General features: G+C 45.2%; 3 non-coding genes across 3 annotated transcripts; all 3 read left to right on the top strand.

Annotated features, from left to right (window-relative positions):
- Positions 1-4,758: 4,758 nt before the first annotated feature.
- Positions 4,759-4,830, top strand: TRNAC-GCA (transfer RNA cysteine (anticodon GCA)). Its single transcript has one exon. It is a non-coding gene; the product is annotated as a tRNA-Cys (tRNA).
- A 4,666-nt stretch (positions 4,831-9,496) lies between these two features.
- On the top strand, positions 9,497-9,568 carry TRNAC-GCA (transfer RNA cysteine (anticodon GCA)). The gene has a single exon. It is a non-coding gene; the product is annotated as a tRNA-Cys (tRNA).
- Positions 9,569-11,757: 2,189 nt separating this feature from the next.
- On the top strand, positions 11,758-11,829 carry TRNAC-GCA (transfer RNA cysteine (anticodon GCA)). Its single transcript has one exon. It is a non-coding gene; the product is annotated as a tRNA-Cys (tRNA).
- Positions 11,830-21,376: the final 9,547 nt, after the last annotated feature.

Below are 21,376 nucleotides of genomic sequence, written 5' to 3' on the forward strand. Positions count from 1 at the left end.
ACCCTGATGATGAAAGATGTCAAATGAGATTGATCGTGAGAACCTGGGATGACTGGAGGATTGGAGAGCCATGGATCATGGGACTGAAAGATATCGATGGATGGACTGAGTCAAGCGGATGTCAAGGAGAGCAGATTGGAGAGCAGTGGGACTGGAGGAGATCGATGGACTGAGGAGAGGAGGCTTTCAAGGTAAGTGGTCAGAGAGTGTTGTGGGGCATTGTGGACGGTGATCCACTAGAATGGAGGATTCTAGGTTGTGGATCTACCAAAAGTGGTGTTGTGTCTGTTGTGGGATGTTGAAAATAAAAAGGTGGGGGGTTTTATTTGCTTTTTTATTTATACCAATAAAATGGTCTCCCCTTCTACCAATCACCATTGCCTCCAGCCCTTCACTCCAACTACCACCACCACCACCACCACCACCACCACCACTCACTAACACCCCAACTACCTTCTTCCTAAGCACCTTCCTCCCCACCCACATCACATCTACTTCTCCATCACCTTCTGGATGCCAAACCATCAACCACTTCACACACACACTTACCTTAACATCCTCCGATTTCTCACTCCATCACCTTGCTCTGCTGCCAGCCTCAGGGTCTTCACAGGATTCAAATTCACAACCTCTTTGCTCCAATGCAGCAGCTCTAACCACTAGACCATGAAAGCTACCTGGAAACTTTCAACGATGACAGTGGTCTTGGCCTGTTTTGACAAAATGAGAAAATGCACAAAGGGGGGCTCGGACCTAAGACCGAGCTACTTCTTAGGCTTGCTATATCTACAATCCGAGCCCCCCTCTCTTTTTGGCACGCAGGGCACGCAGATGATAAGTACTGGAATGATTGAGAGCTTTAAATGTATGTAACTTACAAACCTGTATAACTTTTTGGCACCAGTTGTTTTGACAAAAAGAGAAAATGCACAAAGGGGGGCTCAGACCTCAGACCAAGCTACTTCTTAGGCTTGCTATAGCTACAATCCGAGCCCCCCTCTCTTTTTGGCACGCAGGGCACGCAGATGATAAGTACTGGAATGATTGAGAGCTTTAAATGTATGTAACTTACAAACCTGTATAACTTTTTGGCACCAGTTGTTTTGACAAAAAGAGAAAATGCACAAAGGGAGGCTCGGACCTAACAAACCTGTATAACTTTTTGGCACCAGTTGTTTTGACAAAAAGAGAAAATGCACAAAGGGGGGCTCAGACCAAGCTACTTCTTAGGCTTGCTATATCTACAATTGGAGCCCCCCTCTCTTTTTGGCACGCAGGGCACGCAGATGATAAGTACTGGAACGATTGAGAGCTTTAAATGTATGTAACTTACAAATCTGTATAACTTTTTGGCACCTATTGTTTTGACAAAAAGAGAAAATGCACAAAGGGGGGGCTCGAACCTAACAAACCTGTATACCTTTTTGGCACCAGTTGTTTTGACAAAAAGAGAAAATGCACAAAGGGGGGCTCAAATCTAAGACCAAGCTACTTCTTAGGCTTGCTATATCTACAATTGGAGCCCCCCTCTCTTTTTGGCACGCAGGGCACGCAGATGATAAGTACTGGAACGATTGAGAGCTTTAAATGTATGTAACTTACAAATCTGTGTAACTTTTTGACACCAGTTGATTTAAAAAAATAATTTTTTCCCACCTGTTCAGATACATTTGACTGGAACAGTACAGGCAAGACGAAGAGCTAGTTCGGACTTAGGTTCGAATCCCCCCTCTGTGCGTTTACACTGGAAAGCTTTGTGTTGCGGTGGTATAGTTCAGTGGTAGAGCATTTGACTGCAGATCAAGAGGTCCTTGGTTCAAATCCGAGTGCCCCCTAACACACATTTTTTTTGCTTTACAACTTAACCATATCCCTCAAATGTAGTTTCTTGCAGAAAATCGCCTCATCCAGTCAATGAGCAGCCACCCTGGAGTGCAGAGGTTCAAGAGGTCCTTGGTTCAAATCCAAGTGCCTGCTAATGCATAATTTTTTCTTTACAGCTCAACCATATCTCATCTATGTAGTTTATTGCAAAAAATTTGCAATGTTGAGGTACAGACATTGCTAATTTTTTAGCAATAGCTCAGTGGTGGAGCATTGTGGTCAGGCAGAAAAGAACTATAGAACTTCTAAGGTTCAAATCTCCCCCCCCCCCCCTCAAAACCCTCTCCTCCCTTCCATGGTGCAGTTACTCTGTGTGCCAAAACAGGACAAGACCTTGGTCTCTGCATTTTGTTGCCAAGCAGCTCCCATGGCATTGTGGTTAGAGCTGCTGCCTTGGAGCGCAGAGGTTGTGAGTTTGAATCCTGTGAAGACCCTGATGATGAAAGATGTCAAATGAGATTGATCGTGAGAACCTGGGATGACTGGAGGATTGGAGAGCCATGGATCATGGGACTGAAAGATATTGATGGATGGACTGAGTCAAGCGGATGTCAAGGAGAGCAGATTGGAGAGCAGTGGGACTGGAGGAGATCGATGGACTGAGGAGAGGAGGCTTTCAAGGTAAGTGGTCAGAGAGTGTTGTGGGGCATTGTGGACGGTGATCCACTAGAATGGAGGAATCTAGGTTGTGGATCTACTAAAAGTGGTGTTGTGTCTGTTGTGGGATGTTGAAAGTAAAAAGGTGGGGGTTTTTATTTGCTTTTTTTTATACCAATAAAATGGTCTCCCCTTCTACCAATCACCATTGCCTCCAGCCTTTCACTCCAACTACCACCAGCACTCACTCACACCCCAACTACCTTCTTCCTCAGCACCTTCCTCCCCACCCACTTTTCGATGCCCAACCATCAACCACTTCACACACACACTTACCATCCACCGATTTCTCACTCCATCACCATGCTCTGCTGCCAGCCTCAGGGTCTTCACAGGATTTGAACTCACAACCTCTTTGCTCCAAGGCAGCAGCTCTAACCACTAGACCATGAAAGCTACCTGGAAACTGGTAACGATGACGATGATGATGATGATGATGATGATGATGACGATGATGACGATGATGACGATGACGATGACGATGACGATGACAGTGGTCTTGGCCTGTTTTCACAAAATAAGAAAATGCACAAAGGGGGGCTCGGCCCTCAGACCGAGCTACTTCTTAGGCTTGCTATATCTACAATTGGAGCCCCCCTCTCTTTTTGGCACGCAGGGCACGCAGATGATAAGTACTGGAACGATTGAGAGCTTTAAATGTATGTAACTTACAAATCTGTATAACTTTTTGACACCAGTTGATTTAAAAAAATAATTTTTTCCCACCTGTTCATATACTATAGAACTTCTAAGGTTCAAATCTCCCCCCCCCCCCCTCAAAACCCTCTCCTCCCTTCCTCTGTGCAGTTACTCTGTGTGCCAAAACAGGACAAGACCTTGGTCTCTGCATTTTGTTGCCAAGCAGCTCCCATGGCATTGTGGTTAGAGCTGCTGCCTTGGAGCGCAGAGGTTGTGAGTTCGAATCCTGTGAAGACCCTGATGATGGAAGATGTTAAATGAGATTGATTGTGAGAACCTGGGATGACTGGATGATTGGAGAGCCATGGATCATGGGACTGAAAGATATCGATGGATGTCAAGGAGAGCAGATTGGAGAGCAGTGGGACTGGAGGAGATCGATGGACTGAGGAGAAGAGGCTTTCAAGGTAAGTGGTCAGAGAGTGTTGTGGAGCATTGTGGACGGTGATCCACTAGAATAGAGGCTTCTAGGTTGTAGATCTACCAAAAGTGGTGTTGTGTCTGTTGTGGGATGTTGAAAATAAAAAGGAGTGGGTTTTTATTTGCTTTTTTTTTATACCAATAAAATGGTCTCCCCTTCTACCAATCACCATTGCCTCCAGCCCTTCACTCCAACGACCACCAGCACTCACTCACACCCCAACTACCTTCTTCCTCAGCACCTTCCTCCCCACCCACTTTTCGATGCCCAACCATCAACCACTTCACACACACACTTACCATCCACCGATTTCTCACTCCATCACCATGCTCTGCTGCCAGCCTCAGGGTCTTCACAGGATTTGAACTCACAACCTCTTTGCTCCAAGGCAGCAGCTCTAACCACTAGACCATGAAAGCTACCTGGAAACTGGTAACGATGACGATGATGATGACGATGACGATGACGATGACGATGACGATGACAGTGGTCTTGGCCTGTTTTCACAAAATGAGAAAATGCACAAAGGGGGGCTCGGCCCTCAGACCGAGCTACTTCTTAGGCTTGCTATATCTACAATCCGAGCCCCCCTCTCTTTTTGGCACGCAGGGCACGCAGATGATAAGTACTGGAATGATTGAGAGCTTTAAATGTATGTAACTTACAAACCTGTATAACTTTTTGGCACCTGTTGTTTTGACAAAAAGAGAAAATGCACAAAGGGGGGGCTCGAACCTAACAAACCTGTTTTCCTTTTTTGGCAACAGTTGTTTTGACAAAAAGAGAAAATGCACAAAGGGGGGCTCAAACCTAAGACCAAGCTACTTCTTAGGCTTGCTATATCTACAATTGGAGCCCCCCTCTCTTTTTGGCATGCAGGGCACGCAGATGATAAGTACTGGAACGATTGAGAGCTTTAAATGTATGTAACTTACAAATCTGTATAACTTTTTGACACCAGTTGATTTAAAAAAATAATTTTTTCCCACCTGTTCAGATACATTTGACTGGAACAGTACAGGCAAGCCGAAGAGCTAGTTCGGACTTAGGTTCGAATCCCCCCCTCTGTGGGTTTACACTGGAAAGCTTTGTGTTGCGTGGGTATAGCTCAGTGGTAGAGCATTTGACTGCAGATCAAGAGGTCCTTGGTTCAAATCCGAGTGCCCCCTAACACACATTTTTTTTGCTTTACAACTTAACCATATCCCACAAATGTAATTTCTTGCAGAAAATCGCCTCATCCAGTCAATGAGCAGCCACCCTGGAGCGCAGAGGTTCAAGAAGTCCTTGGTTCAAATCCAAGTGCCTGCCAATGCATATTTTTTTCTTTACAGCTCAACCATATCTCATGTATGTAGTTTATTGCAAAAAATTTGCAATGTTGAGGTACAGATATTGCTAATTTTTTAGCAATAGCTCAGTGGTGGAGCATTGTGGTCAGGCAGAAAAGAACTATAGAACTTCTAAGGTTCAAATCTCCCCCCCCCCTCAAGACCCTCTCCTCTCTTCCTCTGTGCAGTTACTCTGTGTGCCAAAACAGGACAAGACCTTGGTCTCTGCATTTTGTTGCCAAGCAGCTCCCATGGCATTGTGGTTAGAGCTGCTGCCTTGGAGCGCAGAGGTTGTGAGTTCGAATCCTGTGAAGATCCTGATGATGGAAGATGTTAAATGAGATTGATTGTGAGAACCTGGGATGACTGGAGGATTGGAGAGCCATGGATGATGGGACTGAAAGATATCGATGGATTGACTGAGTCAAGCGGATGTCAAGGAGAGCAGATTGGAGAGCAGTGGGACTGGAGGAGATCGATGGACTGAGGAGAGGAGGCTTTCAAGGTAAGTGGTCAGAGAGTGTTGTGGGGCATTGTGGATGGTGATCCACTAGAATGGAGGATTCTAGGTTGTGGATCTACCAAAAGTGGTGTTGTGTCTGTTGAAGCATGTGGGATGTTGAAAATAAAAAGGTTGGGGGTTTTATTTGCTTTTTTTTTTATACCAATAAAATGGTCTCCCCTTCTACCAATCACCATTGCCTCCAGCCCTTCACTCCAACTACCACCAGCACTCACTCACACCCCAACTACCTTCTTCCTCAGCACCTTCCTCCCCACCCACTTTTCGATCCCCTTCTACCAATCACCATTGCCTTCACTCCAACTACCACCACCACCCACTCACACCCCAACTACCTTCTTCCTCAGCACCTTCCTCCCTGGAAGTACTGGAATGATTGAGAGCTTTAAATGTATGTAACTTGATACTGGATGTATGTAACTTGTATGTAACTTGATACTGGAGGAACATATTGATATAGTTGGGGTCACTGAGACATGGCTGGACTCCTCGCATGACTGGGCGGTTAATCTGCAGGGGTTTACATTGTTTCGCAAGGATAGAATGAACAGAAAAGGTGGTGGAGTCTGTCTGTATGTAAGAAGTGGTATGAAAGTCAGTGTGAACGATGCCATAGTGTGTGATGATTCTGAGGATGTGGAATCATTGTGGGTAGAATTACAAAAGAAGGGAAATACTGAAAAAATAGTATTTGGTGTAATCTACAGACCCCCTAATATCACTGAAGAGATAGAAGTTCGGCTTCATAAACAAATAGAGAGGGCCGCCCGGGCAGGTACAGTGGTAATAATGGGAGATTTTAACTATCCAGATATAGATTGGGGTCCGGGGTTGGCTAAAACTACAAAGGGGCGACAATTCCTAAATTTATTGCAGGATAATTTTATGGGCCAGTTTGTGGAGGACCCAACAAGAAGTGATGCCTTGTTGGATCTGATCATTTCCAACAATGCAGAGCTGGTTGGTAATGTAACTGTGCGGGAAAACCTTGGTAATAGCGACCACAATATAGTTACTTTTGACTTAAAATGTAGAAAACAAAGACAGGCGGGGAAGGCAAAAACATATAACTTTAAAAAGGCAAATTTCCCTGGGCTGAGGGCTGCACTACAGGACATAGACTGGGGGATGTGTTGTCAAATACTGATACAGAAGGTAAATGGGACATCTTTAAATCAACTCTAAATAACTATATAGCTAAATATATACCAAAGGGGAACAAATATAAACGATTAAAACTAAATCCTACATGGCTGACACATGATGTTAAAAGAGCAATAAACAACAAAAAAATAGCCTTCAAAAAATACAAATCTGATGGGTCAGCGATAACATTTAAACAGTACAAGGAGCTTAATAAAATCTGTAAAAATGTAATAAAAACAGCAAAAATTCAAAATGAGAGACAGGTGGCCAAAGAAAGCAAAACTAATCCTAAATATTTTTTTAGATATATTAATGCAAAAAAAACAAGGACAGAGCATGTAGGACCCCTTAATAATGATAATGGGGAGGTTGTCACAGGCGATCAAGAGAAGGCGGAGCTACTGAATGGGTTCTTTAGTTCTGTATACACTATGGAAGAAGGAGCTGACATTGGCCAGGTCAGTGCTGGTAACACATCATGTAATGTACTGAACTGGCTTAATGTAGAGATGGTACAAGGTAAGTTAAGTGATATAAATGTAAGCAAATCCCCAGGACCGGATGGACTACACCCAAGAGTTCTTAGAGAGGTAAGTTCAGTAATATCTGTACCCCTGTTCATGATATTTAGAGATTCTCTGGTGTCTGGTATTGTGCCAAGGGACTGGCGCAAGGCGAATGTGGTACCAATCTTCAAAAAGGGCTCTAGGTCTTCCCCAGGAAACTATAGACCGGTAAGTTTAACGTGCATTGTGGGTAAATTGTTTGAAGGACTTATAAGGGATTACATACAGGAATACATAGGGGATAATTGTATTATAAGTGATAGCCAGCATGTGTTTACTAAGGATAGAAGTTGTCAAACCAATCTAATTTGCTTTTATGAAGAGGTGAGTAGAAGCCTTGACAGAGGAATGGCTGTGGATATAGTGTTTCTGGATTTTGCTAAAGCGTTTGATACTGTCCCTCATAGACGTCTGACAGGTAAGTTAAGGTCTTTGGGTTTGGAAATTTTAGTTTGCAACTGGATTGAACACTGGCTCATGGATCGTACCCAGAGAGTGGTGGTCAATGATTCGTACTCTGATTGATCCCCGGTTATTTGTGGTGTACCCCAAGGTTCAGTACTGGGACCGCTGTTGTTTAATTTATTTATCAATGATATAGAGGATGGTATTAACAGCTCTGTTTCTATCTTTGCAGATGACACCAAGCTTTGTAGCACGGTACAGTCTATAGAGGATGTGCATAAGTTACAAGATGACTTGGATAGACTAAGTGTCTGGGCATCCACTTGGCAAATGAGGTTCAATGTGGATAAATGTAAAGTTATGCATCTGGGTACTAATAACCTGCATGCATCGTATGTCTTAGGGGGGATTAAACTGGCAGAGTCACTGGTAGAGAAGGATCTGGGTGTACTTGTAGATCACAGACTACAGAATAGCATGCAATGTCAGGCTGCTGCTTCCAAAGCCGGCAGGATATTGTCATGTATCAAAAGAGGCATGGACTCAAGGGACAGGGACATAATACTCCCCCTTTATAAATCATTGGTACGGCCTTACCTGGAATATGCTGTTCAGTTTTGGGCACCTGTCCATAAAAGGGACACTGCGGAGTTGGAAAGGGTGCAGAGACGCGCGACTAAACTAATATGGGGCATGGAACATCTTAGCTATGAGGAGCGATTAAAGGAGTTACAATTGTTTAGTCTTGAGAAGAGACGTTTAAGGGGGGATATGATAAACGGATATAAGTATACTAATGGCCCATACAAAAAATATGGAGAAAAACTGTTCCAGGTTAAACCCCCCCAAAGGACGAGGGGGCACTCCCTCCGTCTGGAGAAGAAAAAGTTTAGTCTCAAGGGGCGACACGCCTTCTTTACCGTGAGGACTGTGAATTTATGGAACGGTCTACCTCAGTAACTGGTCACAGCAGGAACAATTAACAGCTTTAAAACAGGATTAGATACATTCCTAAAACAAAATAAGATTAATGCTTATGAAGAAGTATAAAATCTCATCCCTTCCCCAATATCGCGCCACACCCCTACCCCTTAATTCCCTGGTTGAACTTGATGGACATATGTCTTTTTTCGACCGTACTAACTATGTAACTATGTAACTTACAAACCTGTATAACTTTTTGGCACCAGTTGTTTTGACAAAAAGAGAAAATGCACAAAGGGGGGGCTCGAACCTAACAAACCTGTATAACTTTTTGGCACCAGTTGTTTTGACAAAAAGAGAAAATGCACAAAGGGGGGCTCAAACCTAAGACCAAGCTACTTCTTAGGCTTGCTATATCTACAATTGGAGCCCCCCTCTCTTTTTGGCATGCAGGGCACGCAGATGATAAGTACTGGAACGATTGAGAGCTTTAAATGTATGTAACTTCCAAATCTGTATAACTTTTTGGCACCTGTTGTTTTGACAAAAAGAGAAAATGCACAAAGGGGGGGCTCGAACCTAACAAACCTGTATAACTTTTTGGCACCAGTTGTTTTGACAAAAAGAGAAAATGCACAAAGGGGGGCTCAAACCTAAGACCAAGCTACTTCTTAGGCTTGCTATATCTACAATTGGAGCCCCCCTCTCTTTTTGGCATGCAGGGCACGCAGATGATAAGTACTGGAACGATTGAGAGCTTTAAATGTATGTAACTTACAAATCTGTATAACTTTTTGACACCAGTTGATTTAAAAAAATAATTTGTTCCCACCTGTTCAGATACATTTGACTGGAACAGTACAGGCAAGCCGAAGAGCTAGTTCGGACTTAGGTTCGAATCCCCCCCTCTGTGCGTTTACACTGGAAAGCTTTGTGTTGCGGGGGTATAGCTCAGTGGTAGAGCATTTGACTGCAGATCAAGAGGTCCTTGGTTCAAATCCGAGTGCCCCCTAACACACATTTTTTTGCTTTACAACTTAACCATATCCCACAAATGTAGTTTCTTGCAGAAAACCGCCTCATCCAGTCAATGAGCAGCCACCCTGGAGCGCAGAGGTTCAAGAGGTCCTTGGTTCAAATCCAAGTGCCTGCTAATGCATAATTTTTTCTTTACAGCTCAACCATATCTCATGTATGTAGTTTATTGCAAAAAATTTGCAATGTTGAGGTACAGACATTGCTAATTTTTTAGCAATAGCTCAGTGGTGGAGCATTGTGGTCAGGCAGAAAAGAACTATATAACTTCTAAGGTTCAAATCTCCCCCCCCCCCCCTCAAAACCCTCTCCTCCTTTCCTCTGTGCAGTTACTCTGTGTGCCAAAACAGGACAAAACCTTGGTCTCTGCATTTTGTTGCCAAGCAGCTCCCATGGCATTGTGGTTAGAGCTGCTGCCTTAGAGCGCAGATGTTGTGAGTTTGAATCCTGTGAAGACGCTGATGATGGGAAGATGTTAAATGAGATTGATTGTGAGATCCTGGGATGACTGGAGGATTGGAGAGCCATGGATCATGGGACTGAAAGATATCGATGGATGGACTGAGTCAAGCGGATGTCAAGGAGAGCAGATTGGAGAGCAGTGGGACTGGAGGAGATCGATGGACTGAGGAGAAGAGTCTTTCAAGGTAAATGGTCAGAGAGTGTTGTGAGGCATTGTGCATGGTGATCCACTTGAATGGAGGATTCTAGGTTGTGGATCTACCAAAAGTGGTGTTGTGTCTGTTGAAGCATGTGGGATGTTGAAAATAAAAAGGTGGGGGGTTTTATTAGCTTTTTTTTTTTTTTATACCAATAAAATGGTCTCCCCTTCTACCAATCACCATTGCCTCCAGTCCTTCACTCCAACTACCACCACCACTCACTCACACCCCAACTACCTTCTTCCTCAGCACCTTCCTCCCCACCCACATCACATCACATCCACTTCTCCATCACCTTCTGGATGCCCAACCATCAACCACTTCACACACACACTTACCTTAACATCCACCGATTTCTCACTCCATCACCATGCTCTGCTGCCAGCCTCAGGGTCTTCACAGGATTTGAACTCACAACCTCTTTGCTCCAAGGCAGCAGCTCTAACCACTAGACCATGAAAGCTACCTGGAAACTGGAAACTGGAAACTGGAAACTGGAAACTGGAAACTGGAAACTGGAAACTGGAAACTGGAAACTGGAAACTGGAAACAACTGGCAACTGGCAACTGGCAACTGGCAACTGGCAACTGGCAACGATGACAGTGGTCTTGGCCTGTTTTAACAAAATGAGAAAATGCACAAAGGGGGGCTCGGACCTCAGACCGAGCTACTTCTTAGGCTTGCTATATCTACAATCCGAGCCCCCCTCTCTTTTTGGCACGCAGGGCACGCAGATGATAAGTACTGGAATGATTGAGAGCTTTAAATGTATGTAACTTACAAACCTGTATAACTTTTTGGCACCAGTTGTTTTGACAAAAAGAGAAAATGCACAAAGGGAGGCTCGGACCTAACAAACCTGTATAACTTTTTGGCACCAGTTGTTTTGACAAAAGAGAAAATGCACAAAGGGGGGCTCAGACCTCAGACCAAGCTACTTCTTAGGCTTGCTATATTTACAATTGGAGCCCCCCTCTCTTTTTGGCACGCAGGGCATGCAGATGATAAGTACTGGAACGATTGAGAGCTTTAAATGTATGTAACTTACAAATCTGTATAACTTTTTGGCACCTGTTGTTTTGACAAAAAGAGAAAATGCACAAAGGGGGGCTCGGACCTCAGACCGAGCTACTTCTTAGGCTTGCTATATCTACAATCCGAGCCCCCCTCTCTTTTTGGCACGCAGGGCACGCAGATGATAAGTACTGGAATGATTGAGAGCTTTAAATGTATGTAAATTACAAACCTGTATAACTTTTTGGCACCAGTTGTTTTGACAAAAAGAGAAAATGCACAAAGGGAGGCTCGGACCTAACAAACCTGTATAACTTTTTGGCACCAGTTGTTTTGACAAAAAGAGAAAATGCACAAAGGGGGGCTCAGACCTCAGACCAAGCTACTTCTTAGGCTTGCTATATCTACAATTGGAGCCCCCCTCTCTTTTTGGCACGCGTAGGTTCGAATCCCCCATCTGTGCGTTTACACTGGAAAGCTTTGTGTTGCGGGGGTATAGCTCAGTGGTAGAGCATTTGACTGCAGATCAAGAGGTCCTTGGTTCAAATCCGAGTGCCCCCTAGCACAAATTTTTTTGCTTTACAACTTAACCATATCCCACAAATGTAGTTTCTTGCAGAAAATCACCTCATCCAGTCAATGAGCAGCCACCCTGGAGCGCAGAGGTTCAAGAGGTCCTTGGTTCAAATCCAAGTGCCTGCTAATGCATATTTTTTTCTTTACAGCTCAACCATTTCTCATGTATGTAATTTATTGCAAAAAATTTGCAATGTTGAGGTACAGACATTGCTAATTTTTTAGCAATAGCTCAGTGGTGGAGCATTGTGGTCAGGCAGAAAAGAACTATAGAACTTCTAAGGTTCAAATCTCCCCCCCCCCCCTCAAAACCCTCTCCTCCCTTCCTCTGTGCAGTTACTCTGTGTGCCAAAACAGGACAAGACCTTGGTCTCTGCAATTTGTTGCCAAGCAGCTCCCATGGCATTGTGGTTAGAGCTGCTGCCTTGGAGCGCAGAGGTTGTGAGTTTGAATCCTGTGAAGACCCTGATGATGGAAGATGTTAAATGAGATTGATCGTGAGAACATGGGATGACTGGAGGATTGGAGAGCCATGGATCATGGGACTGAAAGATATCGATGGATGGACTGAGTCAAGCAGATTGGAGAGCAGTGGGACTGGAGGAGATCGATGGACTGAGGAGAGGAGGCTTTCAAGGTAAGTGGTCAGAGAGTGTTGTGGGGCATTGTGGACGGTGATCCACTAGAATGGAGGATTCTACCAAAAGTGGTGTTGTGTCTGTTGTGGGATGTTGAAAATAAAAAGGTGGGGGTTTTTATTTGCTTTTTTATTTATACCAATAAAATGGTCTCCCCTTCTACCAATCACCATTGCCTCCAGCCCTTCACTCCAACTACCACCACTCACTCACACCCCAACAACCTTCTTCCTCAGCACCTTACTCCCTACCCACATCACATCTAGTGTTGAGCGGCATAGGCCATATTCGAATTCGCGAATATTCGCGAATATATGGACGAATATTCGTCATATATTCGCGAATATTCGCACATTCGTTATATTCTCGTTTTATTTTCGCATATACGAAAATTCGCGTATACGAAAATTAACATATGTGAATATTAGCATATACAAAATTAACATACGCGAAAATTCGCATATGCGAAAATTAGCATATGCTAATTTTCGCATATGCGAATTTCCGCACGCCAGTCTCACACAGTAGTATTACAGCCTTCTTTACACCACACAAGCTGGAAGCAGAGAGGGATGATCACTGTGATGTGTACTGTGAAGAAAAAAGACAAAAAAAAAAAAAACGAATATTCGTAATTACGAATATATAACGCTATATTCGCGAAATTTGCGAATTCGCGAATATGCGATATTCGCGAATAATATTCGAATTGCGAATATTCGTGAGCAACACTAATCACATCCACTTCTCCATCACCTTCTGGATGCCCAACCATCAACCACTTCACACACACACACTTACCTTAACATCCACCGATTTCTCACTCCATCACCATGCTCTGCTGCCAGCCTCAGGGTCTTCACAGGATTTGAACTCACAACCTCTTTGCTCCAAAACAGCAGCTCTAACCACTAGACCATGAAAGCTACATGGAAACTGGCAACGATGACAGTGGTCTTGGCCTGTTTTGACAAAATGAGAAAATGCACAAAGGGGGGCTCGGACCTCAGACCGAGCTACTTCTTAGGCTTGCTATATCTACAATCCGAGCCCCCCTCTTTTTTGGCACGCAGGGCACGCAGATGATAAGTACTGGAATGATTGAGAGCTTTAAATGTATGTAACTTACAAACCTGTATAACTTTTTGGCACCAGTTGTTTTGACAAAAAGAGAAAATGCACAAAGGGAGGCTCGGACCTTACAAACCTGTATAACTTTTTGGCACCAGTTGTTTTGACAAAAAGAGAAAATGCACAAAGGGGGGCTCGGACCTCAGACCGAGCTACTTCTTAGGCTTGCTATATCTACAATCCGAGCCCCCCTCTCTTTTTGGCACGCAGGGCACGCAGATGATAAGTACTGGAATGATTGAGAGCTTTAAAGGTATGTAACTTACAAACCTGTATAACTTTTTGGCACCAGTTGATTTAAAAAAATAATTTTTTCCCACCTGTTCAGATACATTTGACTGGAACAGTACAGGCAAGCCGAAGAGCTAGTTCGGACTTAGGTTCGAATCCCCCCCTCTGTGCGTTTACACTGGAAAGCTTTGTGTTGCAGGGGTATAGCTCAGTGGTAGAGCATTTGACTGCAGCTCAAGAGGTCCTTGCTTCAAATCCGAGTGCCCCCTAACACGCATTTTTTTGCTTTACAACTTAACCATATCCCACAAAAGTAGTTTCTTACAGAAAATCGCCTCATCCAGTCAATGAGCAGCCACCCTGGAGCGCAGAGGTTCAAGAGGTCCTTGGTTCAAATCCAAGTGCCTGCTAATGCATAATTTTTTCTTTACAGCTCAACCATATCTCATGTATGTAGTTTATTGCAAAAAAATTGCAATGTTGAGGTACAGACATTGCTAATTTTTTAGCAATAGCTCAGTGGTGGAGCATTGTGGTCAGGCAGAAAAGAACTATAGTGAAAATTGTATACTTACCATAATTTTGCTTTCTTCAAGACAGAAGGCAGCACAGAAGGGATATTCCCGGCCTCTTTTATTCCCAGTAGGACCGCCCACCTACAAAAAACTCAAACGAAGATTAACCAACTGGCAACAGACATACCTCATAAGTAGCCAACACACCTGCACGCAATTGTGTAAATGACTAGACTCTTTTCTGGTTGCACAAATTAAATTTATTGGGAGGGTTATATGTGCTGCCTTCTGTCTTGAAGAAAGCAAAATTACGGTAAGTATACAATTTTCACTTTCTTCTACGACATTCGGCAGCACAGAAGGGATGCTCGCTAGCAGCTAATAACAACAAAAAAGGGGGGGGTTCAATCTTGTAATGCAGCAGACAAAACCCCCGAACTGAAGGCTGGACTCTGTGCCTGGATGTCGAGCCGATAATGCTTGATAAATGTGGATGAAGTTGACCACGAAGCAGCATTGCAGATGTCATTCAGCGGCACTTGCGCTCTCTCAGCCCACGAAGTCGCCGTAGCACGAGTTGAATGGGCTTTCAAAGGAAAAGGCGGCTCTAAATTCTCCAACCTGTAAGCTTCTATGATTGTGGATTTTATCCATCTTGCCAGTGTATCCTTTGCCGCTTTACACCCCTTTCTTGGTCCTCCAAACTGTACAAATAAATTTTCGTCCCTACGGAAACCTTCTACTCTGGAGAGATAGTTTAACAGAGTGCTCTTCACATCTAGAGATTGAAGATTATCTTCATCTTCAGGGGGGCAAAAATTTGGCAAAAAAACTTCTCTGTTGACGTTGACTTCTGAAGCGACCTTGGGAACAAAGGAGGGAACAGTACTGAGCAGAACTCCACTCTGTGTGAACTTGATGTAGGGAGACTTGGAAGACAGGGCCTGTAATTCTCCAAGACGTTTAGCAGACGTGATTGCCACCAAGAACAAAGCTTTGCAAGAGACCCACTTGATATCTGCTTCAGCGATCGGTTCGAAGGGTGCCCCTGTGAGACTCTTCAGGACTAGTGGCAAGTCCCAAATGGCAACTGGAGTCTTGACAGTCGGTCTAAGGTTCTTTAGAGCTTTAAAGAATCTGGAGATCAAGGGTTGGTTGGCAAATCGACCATCTGTAAAAGAGTTAATAGCTGTTACATGAACTCTGAGTGTATTGGGCTTCAACCCTTTCAAATAGCCGTCCTGCAAGAATTGCAGCACCACTGGAAGCGAGATCTCTGGGTCCCCTTTCTCAGCCTTCCAGGATAAAAATCTTCTCCATACTCTAGAGTATAGCTGGTTAGTAGATGGCTTGCGAGCTGATAGAAGAGTGTCTATGACTTCTTCAGACAGGCCGCTGTCTCTAAATTTTCTCCTTTCAAACTCCACACAGTCAGATGTAAGCGCTCTAGATGTTGATGGAAAAAACCTCTCTGGAGAAGTAGATCTTCGTGTAGAGGGAACTTCCAGAAATTGCCTTCTGACAGTCGAAGCAGAAGCGGGAACCAATCCCTGCGAGGCCAGAAAGGGGCTATAAGTAGTACTGTCGGTCTGTCCAGGATGATCTTGTTCAAGACACGGCTCATGAGAGGGATTGGAGGAAACAGAAATACATGAAGCCCCCTCCAGCTCATGGTCAGAGCATCCAGATGATCTGGTTGATCTATCTTGTACAAGGAACAGAACTTCATCAACTTCCTGTTCTGTCGGGTAGCCATGAGGTCCCATTGGGGACATCCCCACCTCAGAATGATTTGGGAGAAGTACTTCGGGTTCAGCTCCCACTCGTTGGGGTTCAAGGTGTACCTGCTCAGGAAATCTGCCTGGTAGTTCAGCTCCCCTTTTATGTGGATCGCCGAGAGCGAGGCGAGATGGTGTTCGGCCCAGTTCATGAGCATGCTGCACTCGTTTTGCAGAGCCTGAGACCTTGTTCCACCTTGTTTCCGCAAGTAATGTACTGAGACTGAGTTGTCCGACTGGACCAGCACTGGAGTGTCCTTGACAAGGGGAGTAAAATGCATCACTGCTAATCTTATTGCTCTTAGCTCCCTCAGGTTTGAGGAGAACAGTCTTTCTCTTGGAGACCAGGATTTTTGGATCCACTGACCGTTGTAATGCGCTCCCCAGCCGAACTTTGAGGCGTCTGTTGTAATTATAGACTGATCTTGTAGTCTGAAGCAGTTGCCTCGTGACAAATTCTCCTTGTCTAACCACCAGTGAAGAGTTGATCGTGTGTGAGGTGAGAGACACAGCGGGGCTGAAAGGTTTTCTGGACGACGATCCCAAACCTGCAAAATCTCTGTCTGGAGTTCTCTCATGTGGGCCTTGGCCCATGGTACTGCCTCTATGGCAGCAGTCATCAGTCCTAAAACTTTCATCGCTGTTCTTATCTGCATCACCGGCGTCTGAATCAGATCTGTGACAGATTGTATAATCCTCATCTGTTTGTCCAGTGGCAGGAGGACTCTCTCTGCGGACGAATCCAAAATGAGGCCTAGGAATTTCTTCCGTCTTGCAGGCACGAGGTCTGATTTTTCTTTGTTGAGAAGAAAACCACACTCTTGGAGGAGATTCAGAGTCCTCTGCAGATGATGTAGTAGAAGATCTTGAGACGTTGCAACGAGCAGCCAATCGTCTAAATAAGGCACGATCTGGACTCCCTGTAGTCTTAGGGCTGCTACAATGACTACTGCTACCTTCGTGAATACTCTTGGGGATGAAGACAGGCCGAAGGGTAAAGCGCGGAATTGAAAATGTTCCACCTTTCCATGATGGACGACTGCGAGTCTGAGGTATTTTCTTGACTCGAGGTTTATCGGGACATGTAAATAGGCGTCCATGAGATCTAAGGTAATCATCCAGTCGTCCTTCTGGAGTAAAGTGGTGGCGGATCTTATGTTGTCCATGCGAAACTTTTCTCTTTTTAAAAATCGATTTAGGTATCGCAAGTCGATTATGAGCCTCCATCTGCCGCCTGGCTTTGGGACAGGAAAGATCGGGGAGTACACCCCCTGTCCTAGTTGGTTCACCGGAACTGGCTCCAGGGCATCCTTCATCAAGAATTCCTGTAGGAGAGACTGCATAACCCCATCGCTCTTGTTCAAGAGAAACTTTTCTGGAGGACACTCCAGGAAATTTAGGCTGTAACCTATAGAGATAATTTCTAAGACCCAGCTGTCTGTTGTAATCTTCTGCCAGGCTGCTTGATGTCTCAGCAGCCTGCCCCCTACAGTATCCCGGAGCCTGGCGTCAGAACTCTGACCTGGGTTGTTTGGACTGCGTCTGCTTCCCTCTTTTGTTGCTGTTCTGGAAGCGACGAGTGGATCTTCTGTCCTGAAAGGATCTTCTCTTGTAAAAAGACCTCCTGACCCTGAAGGGACGAAAGGACTTCTTCTTTTCTGAGAAAGGAAATTTTAACTCCTTCGTCTCCTTGCCTGGAGCTAAAATATCCTCTAACTGGGAGCCTATCAGGAAACCCGGCTCGAAGGGAAGGGCACAAAAATTAATCTTTGAAGAGGTCTCGCCCGGCCAAGGCTTAAGAAAAACAATTCTTCTGGCAGAATTTAAAACTGCAAGATTCTTAGCGCAGACTCTGGTTACATCTAGCGGGAAATCGCAGGAAAATTCCGCTGCTACCTTCAGGGTGGCGACTTCCTCCAGTAGCTCCCTTCTGGGAACTCCTTCTTCTATGTCCCTGCTCAACTGACTGAGCCAGACTCTTAAGGCCCGAGCAACTGGTACTGCGGATAAGGCCGCTTTAGTCATTGCAGCTGTATAAGAATAAGTACGCTTCAGGAGAGTATCCATCTTCTTATCTAGAGGGTCTTTCAGAATAGAGGTATCATCTGCAGGCAGAAGAGTACTCTTAGATAGCTTAGCCACTGGTGTGTCTACCTTGGCTGGGTTCTCCCACTTCTCTGAATCATTTGGATCCAGCTTGTAAACTGAACGAAACCTGGACCCCAATTCTAACCTGTGCTCCGGCTTCTTCCACTCCTTTTCCATCACTGTCTTTAACACCGGATGGGCTGCAAACACATTGGATACCTTCTTTGGAAAATAATAAAGACTATTCTTATCCTGAGCTGCCACCTTCTCCTTAGATGATTCAACAATGTCCTTCACTGCAATCACTAGTTTATCAGCAAACTCTTTCCTGAAGAGATAGTAGTCTTCAGAAACGACTTCCTCTGAATCCGACTCTGAAACACTGGAGGTGTCAGTAGTGATAGGCGGTGAAGGGGATTTAACAACTAACTGCCTCTTCTCTTTTAGCTTACATTTCTTAGCGGCCTGCTCAGAGGTGGAGCCGAAACTCTCCTTAAACCAAGAGAAAAAACCTTTCGCCTCCTGAAGGAAGTCGGCAGTCTCCTGAGGCTCAGAACACTTCTTACACACAGTAGAACTGGCATTAGGGGGTAAAGGTTGAAGGCAACTCACGCATAGAGACTTGTGTCCAGCGGGCTTCTTCCTGAGATGATGCTTGCAGGTACTACACAGATCACCCCTCTGATCCTCAGGCAACGGTTGCTCGCAGGAGACGCAGAGTCTGTGTTTAGACTTTGACTTCCTTTTCCTAGGGGTAGAAAGGCTCGACATCTGGAAGGAATACAGACAGAGGGAGTAAGCAAAACACCACGTCAAAGTCCAAGACAGACCCCCTCACAAGAAGTACGCTCTACTAGGGCTAAAAACCTTCTGTACAGCAAAACCTAGACTCTGCAGCCTGACCTCTAAGGGGTTAATTCACATAGACAGTGCTAGAGGACCCAAAAACAGGCATCAAATCAGTGTACACAGATCATACTGATGTCCTAACCAAGATTAGTGCAGTCAGGTTACTTCAATGTAAGTACAGGCTAAAATAATAGTGTCCAGCAGTTAAATGGTGCGATAAGCATTGGTGCCAGTGTGCACCTAACCATAATTGGTGTCAGTGTGCCCCTGATCATCATTGGTGTCAGAGGGCACAAACTCCTAGGTGAGAGCACCTACAAAGCATAGGTGTCAGAGAGCTTTAATATCAACATTGGTGCCAGTGTGCATCAGAACATCGTCATTGGTGACAGTGTGCCTCAGTCATCATTGGTGACAGTGTGCCTCAGTCATCATTGGTGCCAGTGTGCCTCAGTCATCATTGGTGACAGTGTGCCTCAGTCATCATTGGTGACAGTGTGCCTCAGTCACCATTGGTGACAGTGTGCCATAAAATAAATCATTGGTGACAGTGTGCATCAGAAAATCGTCATTGGTGACAGTGTGCACACTTACCTTTACAGGCAAGAAGTCCGGCTGCCTCCGTTCCGGGAGACCGAACGCCGGCTTCTTGCCTGTTTAAATGTCCTTCCTCCCCGCCGACTCCGTACAGCCCGACTTCCGGTCGCGCCGGGAAACTCGTCACTTCCGGCACGACCCAGCTCCTGCGCACGCGCACTGTCATTGCGATCCACGGCGCGGCCGCAGAAGGACATCCAGGCGGGCTGCAGGAGAAAAGAAGGTATACTTACCGGCGCAGGGGGGAGGAAGGGGGAGGGAACACTCGCAACTCCCGGCACCAGCTTACACCCAGCAGCGCACCAACACCTCCTGTTATGAAGCCTATACGGGGGAAAGCACCCCAGGCTCTCCCCAACATCCTGGATCCAAAGAAGGGGGCATAACATCTCTGCCTTAGCCACCAGGCCTCTTACTCTCACCCGGGTCACCCACATGGGCCAGTAAGGATGGCAGGACACCAGGTAGGCCAGGGTTTCCCACATTGGCCCTCAGACAAACTGCTGGGACACTGGTGTTAATTAAAAACCTTTCTTTACAGAACCTAAGGAAAAATAAAAGAAAAAGGTATTACAGGTGGGCAAAAAAACAGGGTGTGGAACACCGCTTACCAGGAAGAAAAGAGGACAGAAAAAAACACAATTGCGTGCAGGTGTGTTGGCTACTTATGAGGTATGTCTGTTGCCAGTTGGTTAATCTTCGTTTGAGATTTTTGTAGGTGGGCGGTCCTACTGGGAATAAAAGAGGCCGGGAATATCCCTTCTGTGCTGCCGAATGTCGTAGAAGAAAGAACTTCTAAGGTTCAAATCTCCCCCCCCCCCCCATCAAAACCCTCTCCTCCCTTCCTCTGTGCAGTTACTCTGTGTGCCAAAACAGGACAAGACCTTGGTCTCTGCATTTTGTTGCCAAGCAGCTCCCATGGCATTGTGGTTAGAGCTGCTGCCTTGGAGCGCAGAGGTTGTGAGTTTGAATCCTGTGAAGACCCTGATGATGGAAGATGTTAAATGAGATTGATTGTGAGAACCTGGGATGACTGGAGGATTGGAGAGCCATGGATCATGGGACTGAAAGATATCGATGGATGGACTGAGTCAAGCGGATGTCAAGGAGAGCAGATTGGAGAGCAGTGGGACCGGAGGAGATCGATGGACTGAGGAGAGGAGGCTTTCAAGGTAAGTGGTCAGAGAGTGTTGTGGGGCATTGTGGACGGTGATCCACTAGAATGGAGGATTCTAGGTTGTGGATCTACCAAAAGTGGTGTTGTGTCTGTTGTGGGATGTTGAAAATATAAAGGTGGGGGTTTTTATTTGCTTTTTTTTTTTTATACCAATAAAATGGTCTCCCCTTCTACCTATCACCATTGCCTCCAGCCCTTCACTCCAACTACCACCACCACCACTCACTTACACCCCAACTACCTTCTTCCTCAGCACCTTCCTCCCCACCCACTTCTCCATCACCTTCTGGATGCCCAACCATCAACCACTTCAAACACACACTTACCTTAACATCCACCGATTTCTCACTCCATCACCATGCTCTGCTGCCAGCCTCAGGGTCTTCACAGGATTTGAACTCACAACCTCTTTGCTCCAAGGCAGCAGCTCTAACCACTAGACCATGAAAGCAAACTGGAAACTGGAAACTGGAAACTGGAAACTGGAAACTGGAAACTGGAAACTGGAAACTGGAAACTGGAAACTGG

Source organism: Hyla sarda, unplaced genomic scaffold, assembly GCF_029499605.1.
Source record: "Hyla sarda isolate aHylSar1 unplaced genomic scaffold, aHylSar1.hap1 scaffold_1062, whole genome shotgun sequence".
NCBI classification, from domain to species: domain Eukaryota; kingdom Metazoa; phylum Chordata; class Amphibia; order Anura; family Hylidae; genus Hyla; species Hyla sarda.